This window comes from Gnatocerus cornutus, chromosome 4 (assembly GCF_029298725.1).
Source record: "Gnatocerus cornutus isolate USDA-ARS CGAHR chromosome 4, icGnaCorn1.1, whole genome shotgun sequence".
In the NCBI taxonomy this organism is placed as follows: domain Eukaryota; kingdom Metazoa; phylum Arthropoda; class Insecta; order Coleoptera; family Tenebrionidae; genus Gnatocerus; species Gnatocerus cornutus.
In genome coordinates, this window is record NC_142236.1 from 9,325,877 (window position 1) to 9,332,298 (window position 6,422).

General features: G+C 32.4%; 1 long non-coding RNA gene across 1 annotated transcript; it reads right to left on the reverse strand.

Moving 5' to 3' along the window:
* Positions 1–5,301: 5,301 nt before the first annotated feature.
* Positions 5,302–6,198, reverse strand: LOC148176367 (uncharacterized). The gene is made up of 3 exons (XR_015770067.1): positions 6,127–6,198; positions 5,463–5,619; positions 5,302–5,404 (listed from the first exon to the last, which is right to left on the reverse strand). It is a non-coding gene; the product is annotated as an uncharacterized LOC148176367 (long non-coding RNA).
* Positions 6,199–6,422: the final 224 nt, after the last annotated feature.

Below are 6,422 nucleotides of genomic sequence, written 5' to 3' on the forward strand. Positions count from 1 at the left end.
TATTTGTTATATCATGAAACAAAAAAGGCCTTCAAAATTCCGAGGGCCATTTAGTTAATTGTATTTTGTCATTTAATATTTAGCAAAAATAGTTCTAAGATAACTTCATATTTTTTGTTTTTCGAATTTTGAAACTAATAGAAATAATTGTGCATGTCAAAATGTAGTTTTTCCTAAAAAATTAGAAAAATTAGAAAGAAAAAAAAGAATAAAATGTTCAAAAGAAAATAAATTAAAGAACCAACGGGCTTCGCTGTTAAAAATTTAACAGTTACGCGGAAAATTCATAAATCAGACAGGCTGCGCCTTTCATGGTTTCTGAGCCCATTGCAAATTCTACTGTCAATGAAAGTAGAAAATATATCAGACGCACGATGCATTCTCTAAGTTGAACCCCAAGTTCATACCAAGGAAAAAGATATAGCAAAATCTCGCAAATTTTTCTAAATCGGTGGGTTTCTAGGAATAAATTCGTTAATTCACAAATAAACATTGCATTTTAATATCCTCGATAATTAAATTTATTATACATACAGGGTGTACATATAAAAAAAATGGCTGAGTCAAAAAACTTTATGACATTTTAACATTTTAATACAGTAGACTCTCGATTATCCGAGTCCCGGTTACTCGAGCCTCCTTGTTATCCGAGCAACCTCTGGTTTTGAATTCTTCCGCGCTATCCGATCTACTATCGCGGAATCAAAATTTCGAACATCACTTTTTGACATGACAATTGAAGCAAGCTTTATTGTCATTGTGACTGACATACAAAATAAATTTCTGACACTTGCTGTGTCGTTTATAAATTTTAAGGTTATAAAGACAAAGGACAGTGTACAATTTTTAAACATCAATCAATTTGATGTTTGAAATTTTGATTCCGCGGTAGTAATTCGGATTTTTTTTGAGTTTTTCCAGAAAATGAATAATTTTTTCAAAAAACGCCGTATTCCATCTAGAGTCTTGATTGTTCTTGGCATTGCAGTTCTGTGTTATGTATGCAAATCTAATAAACTCTATACTAAATCGCGCTGGGTGAGCCTCTTTCTGAAGTTGAGATGTTCGAGTTCGACAAGATACAAATTTAAGGATGTTTTCACGTCCGAACCGTACTTTTTTCGCTCCTTTTGCCGCGTTAAAGGGCCCCACAAACCTCGTTCTTGCACGACGTGTTTGAACGACGGTTTCGACTGTTGGAACGAAACGGTCGGAAAAACCGAGGTCTGTGGGTAAAACTGTCGGTTCAGCACGACGGTTTTTGCCCACAGACCTCTTTCTACTCACTTTCTATTGCTGTTACAGTTTGGTGCTTTACTTACCAAACATCCTTGTATAATATGAATTATAATGAGTAAAAGTTTGTGAATTTTATGTATGATTCAAGGTTTAGGGGTTACAGTCATCTTGTGGTCACCCCCAAAATCGTTTTCAATTTAAAAGAAAAAAAATTGAAATTATAAATTAAAGAAAAATGTTATTTTATTAAGTTAATTTTCAAATTCATAACGTCAAGGTTTGAAACTATGGGTGCGATTTTGTTTCTCAAAACGATAAATAAATCGGCATGCGGCAGTGATAAAATATAGCCGTCTTTGTCTGTTGCATTTGAAATTTGTATTTTTTTTGTCACTTATCACTTCGTCTAGCAATACGTTCGCGTCAAAATTGACCTTCATACAAATGAATCAAGTGACTTGTGAAAATTTGGTGTAAACCTAGTTTCTCACACTCACTGCTCGTCATTATTTTAAAAAGTAACTTGATAAACCACCGTTTTTTTCTCTGATTGTAAACACAATTTGCATTAAATTTTAAATAAAAACAGATATTTTTGTCACATTTATTTTCAAAAAAAAAATTGAAATCCGCAAAAACTCAAAAATCGGTAAAAATTACACTTCATAGGCGTCGCGACGCCAATCGAACCGTGGTGAAAACAAATTTTTGCGTTAGGTTGTGGAACTTGATCAACCATTAAGCGTATGCAATATTACAATTTTTTATCTCTCAAGTTAAGGAGGGGTGGCCGTAATTTGCGCATCCTGTGCTATGTCTGTGCTATGGTCAGATGGTTGAGTCCCCAAATGGTGTAATCTGTGGTAATGAGGGTACAGTCGTAAATCTACCCTCAAGACGTAAGTCGTAAATCGTAAATACGATTTTTCATGCATGTTTGGGATATCATATAAGTATTTGCATTGGGTATGCTAAATGAGTTTTGTAGGTTCCTATTTGAGTAAAAAAAGAATGTTTTGGAAGGTAACTCTGGAATTCCATGAATTGAGCTGTAGTCAAAAAACTCACAAAAATTATCAACCGCAGTCTTTCTTCATAAACTGAGAATCTATTATTGTGTGATTGCATGAGTTCAAAAAAGAACGCAAATAAACCTTTTTTGCAAACAGTGGATCTGCTTATTAATACCCGAGAGGTTAAGCACTTAAGCACGAAAAATCGGTGTATTAGTCTTAAAAAATTACGAGGAAATCAAGGAAATCAATAGGAAATCACTAGAAAATTAGTTGAAATCTTAAAAACATAAGGGGCAACCAATAGGAAATCAGAGGGTATTACTAGGAAATCAGAGAAATTCAGACGAAATCACAAGAAAATCTGGGAAGTTTGGACAAAACTATACAAAAAAATCCGAGAAAGTTAGACGAAAACACAAGGAAAAAAATATTAACTTCTGGGATTAATCTTCCCAAGAAATCAGAGGAATTCGTTAGGAAATTAGGGAAATTGTTACGAAATTAAGTAAACTTCGACGAAATAAAAAAAATCAAAGAAAGTTAGACGAAATCACTGGAAAATCATTAGAACATCAGAAGCAATCAATAGGAAGTTAGGAAAAATCAGACAAAATTACAAAGAAATCAAGGAAAGTTAGACAAAATCAAAAGAAAATCTTGGGAAATTATCGAGGAAATAAAACGAGAAGTATTAACCTCTGACAAGTTATGTCATTAATAAGAAATCAATATAATAGAGAAAACTATTAAGATATCTGGGGCAATCAATAGAAAATCAGAGAATATTACTTGAAAAGCTGGAGTTAGACGACATCAATATAAAATCTGCTGAAGTTAGACGAAATCACAAGGAAATTAGGAAAAGTTTGACAAAATCACAAGACAATCAGCGAGGAAATCAGTTGAACTCAGGTGTATGTCATTTTTGAAAACCATTAAACATCTGGTGAATACCAATTTATAAATGAATAAACTTAAACAAGCAGGTCGTTCTCAAACAATGGGCTCCCAAATTTTCTATTGATTGACCATGGTTCCCCTTAATTTTCCAATGATTTTGTTTAACCTTTCATGATTTTTTTTGATTTCCCAACGATTTCCCTGATTTCCTAATACTAATCCATCGATTTCCTAGAAGGTCCGTCAAGTTTGAGCATCACACATCGCAAAATAAATTCAAACATATGCCATAATTTTGTGCTAATTCTGTGCCAATTTGTGCTGCAATTTTTAAATTCTGTGCTCTTTTCGTTTTCGAGTTATTCAAGAAACAAAAATGATGCTCAAACTTGACGCCTAGCATCATATGTCATCAAAATGAATCAAACTAATCTTATAATTTTGTGCTAATTCTGTGCTAATTTGTGCTGTAATTTTTAAATTTTGTGCTCTTTTGGTTTTTGAGTTATTACCAAAACAAAAATGATGCTTAAATTTGACGCCTAGCATCATGACTCACAAAAATTGATCAAATTGGTCTTATATTTTTGTGTTAATTCTGTGCTAATTTGTGCTGCAAGTTTTAAATTCTGTGCTCTTTTGGTTTTTGAGTTATTCCAAAAAACGTACAAAAAATAGTAGGCAACCCGAAATACAGATTTTAACAATTTTTCTTTCAAGAAGCATCATGCATCACGAAACAGCTTAAATAATATGCGATAATTTTGTGCTAATTCTGTGCTAACTAATGGTGCAATTTCTAAATTTTGTGCTCTTTTCGTTTTTGAGATATTCTAATAAACAAATTTGAACAATCGTCAAGTTTGAGCATCATACATCGCAAAAGAGCTTAAGTGATATGCCATAATTTTGAGCTAATTCTGTGCTGATTGATGGTGCTATTTCTAAATTCTGTGCTCTTTCCGTTTTTGAGATATTTTAAAAAATGTACAAAAAATTGTAGGCAACCCAAAATACAGATTTTAACGAATTTTCTTTGAAGAAGCGTCAAGTTTGAGCATCATGCATCACGATGGAGCTTAAGTAATAAACCATAATTTTGTGCTAATTCTGTGCTGATTGAAGGTGCAATTTCTAAATTCTGTGCTCTTTTCGTTTTTGAATTATTCTAATAAACAAATTTGCCTACAATTTTTTGTACATTTTTGAAAACATCTCAAAAACGGAAAGAGCACAGAATTTAGAAATGGCACCATCAATCAGCACAGAATTAGCACAAAATTATGGCATATCACTTAAGCTCTTTTGCGATGTATGATGCTCAAACTTGACGAGTTCAAATTTGTTAACAGGGTGCAGCAACACTTGTGATTATCCTCAAAATTGTCTTTAATTTTAAATTTTAAAAAAGTTGAAATAGCTCAAAATTTTGTTTTTACCACTGGTAGTTTTTGCGTCGTGACGCCTTAAAAATGTAATTTTTAGCGGTTTAATAGAGTTTGTGGAATGTATTAAAAATATGGCAGTTATTATTTTAGATTTTATGCAAATTGTGTTTAAAATGAGAAAAAAAGTGCTGTTTTTCTGAAACCGGAGCGAATGTGCTACATTCGCTCCTAAAACGGCGAATAATGGTACATTTCACTGAAGATATTTTAAAATTTTATTTTGGCCTTTGAACACATCTTGCGTAAGATTAAAAAAATTGAAATATTTTTATTACAGTCATGTTAAAAAGAACTTGAATTCGACAGAGTTTTCACAAAAACTCAAAAATCAAACGTTCCGATGCCAATCAAACGATGGTAAAAACAAATTTTTGCGAAATATTCTAAACCTTAATCAACCATTATCCAAGTAACACAAATGGTATAAAAAAACGTTTTAATCACGTATTGAATTAAGTCTGTGTATGGAATAGCCTAGACTTCAAAAATACGTCGAGGTGACAGTCTGATAGTCGTCTAGATGACGTATATCCACAACGTCTTTCAAACACGTCTACTTTTGGTATATAATTAACGCCTTCTAACGCGTTTATTTTCGGGATATAATACACGTTTATTAAAGACGTTTATTTTCTACATAAAATATACAAATTTTTGTTTTTTTTTTGTTTTCATAAATGGTAACTTGTTGAGCTCCGCCCAGTTTATTTTTGACACCATTCTATTGGATAAGATGAATCTCGTAATATTTTGTACCACGTTTCGGACAGTCGTCCCTCCAACAACTGAAAGGCGATTCACCTAGAACATGTTTATTTAAATACATTTTACACTTATTACACAAACAGACAGATCTTACCAGATATGTAAAATGTACATCAGTTTTAAAAAATTCTTTTTTTTTCATTGGATCTGTGTACAACAGTAGTTGGATTGTTTCCTCAGAGGCCCAGATCATCGCTTTCTCAATACCTTCTCGTATTCAAGGTGGGAAAAGTTGGAAAATCCTTTGGTCACTGAAAATTATGTTTATAATAATAATTTTAACCACGTTTTTACAATGCTTTCGGTTAAAACGCGGTTTAAAACTCGAAAATCGAAAATTATTTTGTCATTGTTGTCTTATCATTTTTTAATCTCAAAACACTGATGCTTTATGGCTTCTTTATCTTTTACATTTCTGTCTTGTGGAAGTTAAAATTTATTGTGATAGATAATAAATAATAATTACAGTAGAAATAAAATAAATAAATAAAAAAATAATCAGAGTTTGATTTATTCTTTAGTAAGGTTGTTCGAAAGCTGACTAGACTCCATTGGTAATCTACAGAACAAGCCGTACCACGTATACCATAAAACAAAGCCAACATGCATGCTTTGGATACCTACGCCAGTATTGTTAAAAGTGTAATTTTGAACTAAATTAAAGACTGGCATGCCTTAAATTGTACATTAAAAGAATCAGCAAAACCTCCAGAACATTTTATGTCTAAATATAATGAATTATTAATAAAAAGTCTTACCTTTTTAGGGTGATAACTGCACCACACAACACAGCAAAGACAGCATGCAACGCACACGTTAATGGCGGGTAACGGCCGGCGCAGAGTTCTCGTGTGCCTTGCGCGGCTGTCTATTTGTTCACCAATGGCGTGTTATACACGACCGCGCGCACAACTGTAAAATTCAAATTTGTTCCTTAAAATTTTTTGTGGACAAACATTAAATCGACTTCCTCAATTTTTATTTTTTCAAACATGTTATAATGCGTTTGTATAATAATTTATATTTTTAGAGTTGATTCTTATACCGTTTAGTT